This window comes from Zea mays, chromosome 10 (assembly GCF_902167145.1).
Source record: "Zea mays cultivar B73 chromosome 10, Zm-B73-REFERENCE-NAM-5.0, whole genome shotgun sequence".
Classification (NCBI taxonomy): Eukaryota; Viridiplantae; Streptophyta; class Magnoliopsida; order Poales; family Poaceae; genus Zea; species Zea mays.
In genome coordinates, this window is record NC_050105.1 from 19,798,702 (window position 1) to 19,810,010 (window position 11,309).

Genomic DNA, 11,309 nt, shown 5'->3' on the forward strand with positions numbered 1-11,309 from the left:
GGAAGGGCAAGGACTACAAGCCACATTCCAAGAGGGGTTGCCACCGTTGTGGTAAGTTCGATCATTATATCGCAAAATGTTCATATGCTAGCTATAGTGACAGTGACGAAGATAAGAAGGGGGAGAAGACGATGGAGAAGAAGAAATCCTTCCACAAGAAGAATAGTGGCAAGGCACATGTTAGGAAGGATTGAGACTTTGATGAGAGCTACTCTGACTCCTCCTACGAGGAAATCGCCAACATCACCATCAACAAGGGAATCCTATTCCCCAACATCGGCCACAAGCGCCTCATGGCCAAGGAGGGCAAAAAGAAGGTACAACCTAGAGGAACCCCTAAGTATACTACTTTTGATGATGAGGATGATTCTAGTGATGATGATAACCTATATTTGCTCTTTAAAGGCCTTATCTTTGAACAAATAGAGAAAATCAATGAGTTAGTAAAGACAATTAACGAGAATGATGAACTCTTGGAAAGCCTAGGGAATCGACTTGTTAGGGAGAATAAAAAAATGTTTAGCTAAAAGAGGCTTTAGCTCATTAAGTAGAAAAATACAAAAACTTGACTAATGAGCTAAAATCATGCAATGTCTCAATTTTTTGTCTTAAAATAGAGAATGTTGATTTACATGCTAAGATCAAGGAATTGAATGTTTCTCATGCTTCTACATCTATTGTTGAACATGTTCCATATGCACTAGATGCAAAGATGTAGATGTTGATTCTCTATTTGATAATGTTGGTTTGATTAAGATTCAAAACAAGCATATTGCTAAACTTGACGCTAAAATTGTCGAGCATGAACTAGAGAATGAGAAATACAAATTTGCTAGAAGTATGCTCTATAATGGGAGACACCATGACGTTAAGGATGGTGTAGGCTTCCAACCTGAGGGCAAAGAAAACACCAATGTTAATACCCAAGGAGAAAGAATTCCTCAATTTATAAAGGGCAAGGCTCCACTTGTGCATGATAATGATGCTTACATTATTTATCTAGAGAACTATCATGCTAAGATTACTTATACTAGAAATGCTAGATTTACTCATGATCATGCCTCTAGCTCAAACTTGTCTCATTGTAGGCATTCTGTTTCACTTGATAAAACTGCTAAAATGCCTAAAAATAAAATCATTGATGCATCAACTGGATTGCATTTGCCATTTAAGACATTTGATGCATCTTATGTGTTAACTAACAAATCTGGCGAAGTTGTTGTGAAATATGTTGGGTCTAGTCACAAGAGTCTAAAGACTTGTGTCTAGGTGCCCAAAGTGCTTGTTTCTAATGTCAAAGTACCCAAGACCATTTGGGTACCTAAATGCAAAGCATAAAACTTGTGCTATAGGTTTATGTATCCAGTCGATCAAGATGGGTAATCGATAGTGGATGCACAAACCATATGACAACGGATAAAAGGATGTTCTCCTCATATGAGAGACTAGGATGATTCCCAAGATACAATCACATTTGGAGATCAGAATCACGGACAGGTAAAAGGTCTAGGTAAAATTGCCATTTCTGCTAACCATTCTATTTCTAATGTGTTCTTAGCTAATTCCCTAGACTGCAATCTGCTTTCAGTTTCTCAATTATGCACCATGGGCTACAACTGTTTATTTACCAATGTTCGTGTTACCATTTTTAGAAGAAGTGATGATTCAGTTGCTTTTAAGGGCGTGTTAAAGGGAAAGCTATATTTAATTGATTTCTCAAATGACAAAGTTGAACTTGACACTTGCCTAATTGCTAAAACCAATATGGGTTGGCTATGGCATCGGCGACTTGCCCATGTTGGGATGAAGAATCTTCACAAATTTCTAAAAGTGAAGCACACTTGACTAACAAATGTTCATTTTGATAAAGACAGGATTTGTAGCGCATGCCAAGTAGGGAAGTGGGTTGGAGCTCATCATCCACACAAAAACATCATGACAATGGAGAGAGCGCTTGAGCTACTCCACATGGATCTATTCGGCCCGATCGCTTTCATAAGCATCGGTGGGAGTAAGTATTGTCTAGTTATTATGCATTATTATTATCACTCCACTTGGGTGTTCTTTTTGCATGACAAATCCGAGCCCTAAGGAACCTTGAAGAGATTTTTGAGAAGAGCACAAAATGAGTTCAACTTAAGGATCAAGAAGATTAGAAGCAATAACGGGGCATAGTTCAAAAATGCACAAATTGAAGGCTTTCCTGAGGAGGGGATCAAGCATGAGTTCTCCTCTCCCTACATACCATAGCAAAGCTATGTTGTAGAGAGGAAGAATATGACTGGATATGGCGAGGACCATGCTTAAGGAGTACAAGATTTCAGATTGGTTCTGGGTGGAGGCAATCAACAACGCCTACTACATCATCAACCGACTCTACCTTCACCGTATCATCAAGAAGACATCATATGAACTCCTCACTGGTAAAAAAACTCAATGTTTCATATTTTAGAGTCTTTTGGAGTAAATGCTTTATTCTTGTGAAAAGAGGTAGAAATTTAAATTTTGCTCCTAAAGCAGTAGAAGGCTTTTTACTTGGTTATGACTCAAACACAAGGGCCTATAGAGTCTTCAACAAGTCCACTGGATTAGTTCAAGTTTCTTGTGGCATTGTGTTTGATGAGACTAATGGCTCTCAAGTAGAGAAAGTTGAACTTGATAAGCTAGATGATGAGGAGGCCTTGTGCACCGCGCTAAGGATCATGTCCATTGGAGATGTGTGCCCATAAGTGCCTCTAAAGCCCTAAAATTTGTATAAGTTAAATAATAATAAAATAAATAAATACATGTATTTACAATAAAAGTGTTTTGGGAATTATTTGATTTCCTTTTCTTTGTGCATATTCAATTAAGGGAATTAAATTAGTCAAATAACAAACAATTAAATACAGGAATATGCATCTCATGTGGAGGTTCTTATATGCTTGCATTTGTATCCAAATTAGTGAGGCAAGTTTAAAATTTGAAATTAGAATTTGAAAAGGGAAGGAAAATAAATAAAAATATTGCAAATAGTAGTATTTATATTCACATTAGGATTATGCTAGATATTGGAAATATGAAATTCAAAACATTTGAATTTAGCTTGAACATTTGGATTTGGAAAAGGAAATAGAAAATAAAATAAAAAAAGAAATAGAAAATTACAACAACCTGCTCTTGGGACACATCTGCCCCCTTTGCGCGGCCCACTACTGTCCCGCCGTTCTCTCCATCGCGCCGTGGATCATTGTGCGCTGACATGGGGGTCCACCCGTGGCGCTGGGTAGGGATGGCAATCGGGTGGGTAGTACGCGGATATATAGTTCGTGAATCCATACTCGCGAGACAAAACTCAATCCATATTCGTACCCATAAACGTTCGTGGTTATGGATCTCTACCCATACCCGTACCCGCCGGGTATCCGCTATCTGGCAGATACCCGTTACCCGCTCGCCCACTACAATTTTAGCATTCAACATCAAACAACAATTTTATCACATTTCAAAAACAATTATCATTCCGTCATCATCAAATGATAATTTTACCACCAATCAACATGCCATAGATAAAAATTTAAAAATAGAATTTAGGATAATATATTAAATACGGATGGCTCACATGTTAGATATCCATTGGGTTATGGGTATGGATATTGGATATCCATACCCGCGAAAAAATATCCACGGATACCTTATTATATTCATAATCGTACCCGCGGATACCAAATTCCACCATACCCATATCCAATGGATAATTATCCACGGTTATTTACCCATACCTGTACCCATTGCCATCTCTAGCGCTGGGTTTCCACACGGGTGACCGATGTGCTGCTGCCACGTGGGGTCCCCATGGTTAGCCTCGCCCCCTTGCGCATGCTGCAGCCTAGCTTCGCCTCCTGGGGTCACCGCCTGGTGGGGTCAGCCCGTCAGGGTTATCCCCATCCTCTGGTTGTTTGAACCGATGCCGCAAAATTCGCCTGGGGAGGTCGCCGGTGCGGATTTCTCGCCCTAATCCAACTAACTTGCGTCTGAGCTCTCTGTCGCGGTGTATAAATGCGAGTCATTGCTCCCCCTTGAACCCGTAGTCCCAGTAGTGAATACCCGCGCCACGCCATGAACTTCGAGCTGTGCGCGCTGTTGTAGCTAGTCCTCGGGCCATGGGAGGGAGTGACGACACGGTCGATCCAGTTGTGCGCGCTGTCGGAGCTAGTCCTCGGGCCATGGGGCTTCGTGTGGTTGCTAGGGTGCTGTTCATGGCTGCCCTGGATGGGATTGTGCCCCGTGGCTCCACCGATTCCTCGCCGTCGTACAACCTCTGCCACGGCTCCGCTGCACACCACGAATAGGGTCAATTGCCACACCGGAGACCAATATGACCCTCTCCACATCCTTGCCTTGAGCCCCGCTTTCTTTTAGATGTGTTCCGTGTAGAGAATCTTGCGCCGTGTTAGCAATGGGCCGGCACCGGCGATGCTCTGCCGTGAGGGGGTGGCGGCACCGCTGTTTCAACCGAGAGGTAGAGGAAGACACACGTGCACCGTAGATCCACGGATGTGTGGCTGGGATTGGCTCGCGCGTACCGTTTCGGCCAAACCGATCTGGTTCGTTCGATCCAAATCATGCGTGCGTGAATCCACGTGGGCACCTTAAACTCTGGGACGTCGAACGTTGATCCAAGGGACCAGCGGGACTTGTCAATCTGTTAGAAGACCAGTCTAATCTCTGCCGTGCGTGATAGATCCAACGGCCGAGATCTAGTGATACCCCTTCGGCCGACCCATCTTTCAAAAGAGACCCTATAGAATTTCTTATTAAAACCGCCATCCTATGTACCTGTGCACTGAGTCTCGTATTTCTTATGCGGAAGCCCCTGCACTCTCTGTTTATTATATGCGCAGTCCAGAAGTCAGTGAAAATGAATAAAAGATTATGGAAATTGATTTTTAGTATGAAATTAATTGCAGAAACTTGTATAATTCCTAGAAAATTCATACTTAGTCCAAATTGATCCATTCTAGTTCCTATAATTTTTGTAATAATATTGTTCATCACATAGTGTCTCTATTTTGACATGAAAACCATATTAAAATTTATCTCTTAATTAATCTCGTATCAAATGCATAAAACCTTCGAAAATTCATATCTCCTCCGTTTTAATTCCGAATTGACTCGTTCCAGTTGCGTTAGCTTCGTAATAAAATTATCTACACTTTGGTAACCTTAGTTTATCATGAGACATATTGTAAATAATAAATTTGTTTATCCTATGTTAAGTGGATTAATCTATGTCTATTGGATTAACTTCTTTAATATTAATATAGTATTTTGATCTTATGGTCATAATTCGACTAGATGATCTTTAATCAAATAATGACTTAGACTGAAGTTGAGATTAATAGTTTATAGAGTAATCTCTCATATGATTTACACTAAACAATTTATAATATAGTTTGATATTTAAATCACATAGATCTTTTATAAATCATAACTCCTTAATCGTAACTCTGATTTTAGTGATTCTCGAGCCCACGATCTCGTAGCAACGCGTAGATTATTATTATGCAATTTATTCTTATGTTTGGTGTGAGGTTAATTTTGTCTATACCATATTTGTTTGTATTTCTACGACTAGCGTGAGGTCACGAGTCACCTGAAGATCATCCTGTTACCTGGAATCTCAAGTCCCAGACAAGTTGTGCCCTTGATCAATTTAATTTACCCAATAATGCTCTTTATTATCACTTATTCATGCATAGGTTTAATTTTGATGGGACCCAATAAGTCACCCTAGACTGTCCATCCTTTTACCTTGTTTATCCCTGAATCATTTGGGTAGTTTTGTTATTGCTTTATATGGTTTTGGGTTGATATTTCATTATACCCATGTTCCAGTTATTTTGTTATTTTATTTATGTTCGTGTCAAGATCATTTATTTTTAATTGGAACATGGAGCTTAACTTGAGAAACACGTGCCACCACAAGGGTGGAATGGGACACCCTTGGCTGACTAACTAGGAAAGCTAGTGGAAGACTACCTTACCCGAAAGGGGCAAGGGCAGTAGGGGAGTAGGCGTGTAGGGAGGTTCTCGGGTTGATTTTGCTACGATGGCAGTCAGACGAGGGATTCCTGCATTGCTCTTCCTAGAAACTGTAGCGGGTTTTCGGAAGCTAGTGGAACTTTGTAAAGGCCTCGTAGTGGATCCCTAGCCATTCACCTCGGTAGTGTCTAAGGGTCTAGCTAACCCTGGTGACATGGGATACACGATTTGTGGGTACAGGGTACAACCTCTACAGAGTGTAAAACTGGTATACTAGCCGAGCTCACGGTCATGAGCAGTTCAGGACTCTCGCATGATTAAATTATGGAACTAAATTCAATTTGTCATTTGCATTGCATGAAATTTATTATTAGTTTTGTTCTATTATTATTATGGTTTGGTATTTACTTACATCTAGTAATAGCTAATAAAATTTTGACCAACTTTAAAAGCAATGCTCAGCTTTAACCATTCTCTTTGGTAAGCCTTACACTTCACATGAGCTCCCACCTTTGGTGAGTTCATGCACATTATTCCCCACAACTTATCGAGCGATGAACATATGTGAGCTCACCCTTGCTGTCTCACACCCCACATGTCAAGAACAGGTACCACAGGATGTGGCACATGGAGGATGATGCGATGTGTTCGTGAGAGATCTAGGCCGTCATCTTCCAGTCAACTTTGAGTTGCTGGATAGTTGTCTTCATATGGTGTAATTATTTATTTATTTTGTACAGAACTACTATTATTTAGTAAAGATGTGACATTCGTTTCTGTACCATGAGTACATCATATGTGTAAGACTTGGTCCCAGCACACCTGGTGATTGCGTTCGCGCCCGGGTCCCTAAAACCTGGGTGTGACCGAAGTGGTAATAGAGGAATGTTGACTGTAGGATGAAACCTAGATAGAACTGGACAACCCTTACCTATTTACCTTTGCTACTCTGATTCTTTTCTAAACTTCTCTTACTCTTTTCTCATCTATTTCCGCTTTACTCTGATTATTCTTACGTTTTCTTTCTAAAGACAAATGTGGATTTCACACTTTGAAATCCTATGCCTAAAGTGACCTTTAGGAAAAGGAGACCTACTCTTAGTAACAAAATCAAAACTATTTTTGTAAATATTTGTATGCTTGAGTGTTTGTTCTTGTGATAACTGCTTGATTCGATTCATTGATTGAGTGTGATGGGTTGTGGAGTAATGTCCACAGTTGCATCTACATATACACCTAAACATAAGGAAAATATTTATAAAATAGACAACACAGAATATTCCCTATTAAAAATATATCTAGTTTAATAGATCCATCTTATCTTAAAAGACTCTCTCTTATCTTAATAGATTCATCTTATCTTGAAGGAATCATCTTATCCTAACCACTTTACTTATCTCATCCTAAAGTAACAACCAGGATTTAATCCAAAATAATGAGATCTTATCTAGTCTAATCTAGTCACACAAATATAACTTAGATCTGATCTAATGTGATAGATTAATCTAACCCAACGAAGGATAAAGTTGAGCTAATCTAATATAAGTTGCTTAACAAGAAGGATAACACTGATGAAATAAATGAGACTCTACTCCTATAAAATATGTTTTAACTTAATTCACTCTGCACTAAGTTAAGAATGACCAATCAACTCGGCCATATACCATCAAGCTACACATTCTTGATAAATTTGCCTAATCTATTTATAAAAAAGATAGAGATTCTTATCTACCAGCTTGACCTACATATTTCTAATGATATAATCATTTTTTCCAAGTCCGACCTAAAACAAAGTCACCCAACTAGAATTTGACATAACACACTCAACTTATACTAATCTAGATCTTATTCAATCTAATGTGAGTCACTTGACAAGTTAACACTAGTGAAATAAACAATATCCTACTCCTATAAACCTTGTTCTCCCCTCATGCACTTAAACCTAAATTAGTGCATTAAGCCAACTCAAACCGTGAGTAGAAGAGCTAACCCAACCAATAGAGTTATGATGAATTACATAATCTGTCTATCCCCACCTAACATCAAACAAACTTTTGACCTACATCATGTAGTCTAACTCATCCATATCTATCTTAACCATATTCTCCAACCCCGATGATATACACTAACCTCAAATCAATGAGACCAAGGCTGGAGAAGGAAAGATCTACATCGACAAGGAAGGATATAATGGTCAAAGTGAATCTCTTGATGAATCAAGACTTAAACATATTGGATAAATTCTTTTCCTTGCCATAATCTTTCTTACCTCAACCTGTCCAGCTTATATCCTACATAATATGTAGCTGGATACCTATGCTCTCCTAATCACCCACTAATGACTATAAAAAAATGAGACTCTAGATTTTTGAACCAATTATAGACTAAAAGCTGAATTGCAAACCAATCCTTTTGTATCCCTTTTCTTACAAATCTCAAGGACAAGTTTTATGTTAAGGGGGTAGGATTTGTAAAGCCCTAAAATTTGTATAAGGTAAAAAATAATAAAATAAGGTAAACCTTTGCACTCGTAGCTAGGCTTGAGTCAATCCACATATTATTAGCCTATGCTACTTACCATAAGTCCATGTTATATGAAATGGATGTGAAAAGTTCCTTACTCAACGATCCTATCTAGGAAGAGGTGTATGTTGAGCAACCTCTCGGCTTTGAAGATAGTGAGTATCCTTCTCATGTATACAAGCTCTCAAAGGTGCTCTATGGGCTTAAGCAAGCACCAAGAGCATGGTATGAATGCTTGAGAGACTTTCTTATTGCAAATGGCTTCAAAGTTGGTAAAGCTGATCCTACTCTCTTTACCAAAACTATATATAAAGAATTGTTTATATTCTAGATTTATGTTGATGACATTATCTTTGGGTCTACTAACAAATCATCTTGTGAAGAGTTTAGTAGAATCATGATACAAAAGTTTGAGATGTACATGAGGGGGGAGTTGAAGTATTTCCTCGGATTCCAAATAAAGAAAATCTAGGAGGGCTTCTTCATTAGCCAAACGAAGTATACTCAAGCCATTCTGAAGAAGTTTGCTATGAAGGATGCCAAGCTGATCAAGACTCCTATGGGGATAAACGGGCTTCTCGACCTCGACACAAGAGGTAAATTTGTAGATCAAAAGGTATATCAGTCTATGATAGGTTCACTTCTTTACTTATGTGCTTCTAGACATGATATTATGTAGTCTGTATGCAATGTGTGCAAGTTTTTAAGCCGACCCTAAGGATTGCCACCTAAGGGCCATGAAAATAATCTTGAGATATTTAGTTCACACTCCTAACTTTAGGCTTTGGTACCCTAAGGGTTCAAACTTTGATCTCATCAGGTATTCATATGCTGATTATGCCGGATGTAAGGTAGACAGAAAGAGTACACCAGGGATTTGTCAGTTTCTGGGGAGATCCCTAGTGTCTTGGGCTTTAAAGAAACAAAACTCAGTAGCTCTATCCACCACCGAGGTCGAGTATATTGTTGTAGGTCATTGTTGTGCACAATTGCTCTGGATGAGGCAAACCCTCAGGGACTATGGCTACAAGTTGAGCAAAGTCCCCCTATGTGATATGAGAGTGCAATCTACATGGCAGATAATCATGTTGATCATGGCCACACAAAGCACATAGACATTCAGTATTCTAAGAGATCACTCGCAAAGGGGAGATATCGTAATTGACCATGTTAGCACCCACAAACAGTTAGCCGATATCTTCACCAAGCTCTTAGATGAAAAGAGGTTTTGTGAACTTAGAAGTGAACTAAATGTACTTGATTCTCGAAACCTTGATTGAAATATTGCACACATTACTTAATCATTAGACCTTTGATCATGTATATCTCTTTCATTTGGTACAATTTCCATACTTTTTATTCTTATGCCAAACCTAAGACTAATGTGCTTCCAATTCTATTGATGTACTTAGTCTTCGAGTAAAATGGGAAATGGATTTGCAGGCAAAGGGAGCACTTCCACTGCACATTCGTTCGTTATCAAACACTCTTTGCCCAACTCATGTACTTAAATTCATATCTTTGTTGTAAAGGCCTTCGATTTCTTTGTTTTTGGTGCTCAATGCTAAAGGGGAGAAATTACTAGGCCAAAGCTAAAGGACCACACCACCAGCCTATTTTTAAAACTTTGATTTTCAAATTAGTACTCTTTCATTTGTGAAATCCTTCTTGATAGCTAAGAGGGGCAAAAATTGTTTATGCCAAAAGGGGAGCATTTATTTGGCTAAAGGAAAATCATTTGAAAAAGGGGGAGAATTCTTCAAAACCTACAAATGCTTTTGAAAATTTCATTTTTATACTTTTGGACAAATGCAAATGAGTTTAAAAAGAATTTGTAAAAATGATTTGGAAAATTCAACCAACTGGTGCAAATATGGGCCAAAATGTTAAATATATAAAAAACACTCATCTTAGTTGCTTATGAACACTTGACTTAATTGCAAACTAATTATATTCTCATACTTCAAATTTGCTTTTGTATGTGTTGGCATCAGTGTTGGGGGCCTTCCTCTTCCGAAGGTCCTCAAAAACATAATTGACCATTTGTTTTCAGCATAAGCTATTACAGGGAGCTTCGTCTCCAGGATGCAAATCTCTTCTTCATGATGAAGACATACAAGATGAAGGCAGATCTAAAGATGATAAGAATAAACGCTAAAGCTATCGCTAGATTGACAGCTTTGGCTCATAACGGAGATGAAGTATGATGATGATGCTGACCGAAGGGAAAAGACTATTTAGTCCTTAATGACTTGTATTACGATTATGAGTGAATATTGGGGACACAAATATACTTTTACCCGGGCTGTATCCCATGCCTATAAATAGATGAACAATAGCACTGTACTGTTCACGCTGAATTGTAATCACTCTCTCGCGTCTTCACCTTCGAGCAAGCCGAAGGTATCAATGTAATATGAATTCTGTTAATATTCATAGATGTTTTATAGAATGCAACTATGAATGTTTTATAGATACACTTACTGTTTTTGTCCCTTTACATTCTTGTTTACATATTGAATGATGAAGTTATTTCCTTGAAAGGATCACAATGCCCAAGAGGGGGTGAGTTGGGCTTTTCTAAACATCAACAATAATTAAACCCTAAGCAAGAGCCTAACTTCACCCAACAACTAGCAATAAGAGAATACTACTAGAAATACAACAATACTAAGACAATACTTCAACTACTTGCTAAACAAATTCACAAAGTAAAATGCTTGAATTAAGTGCGGAATGTGAAGCAAAGTTTAGAAGAGTCC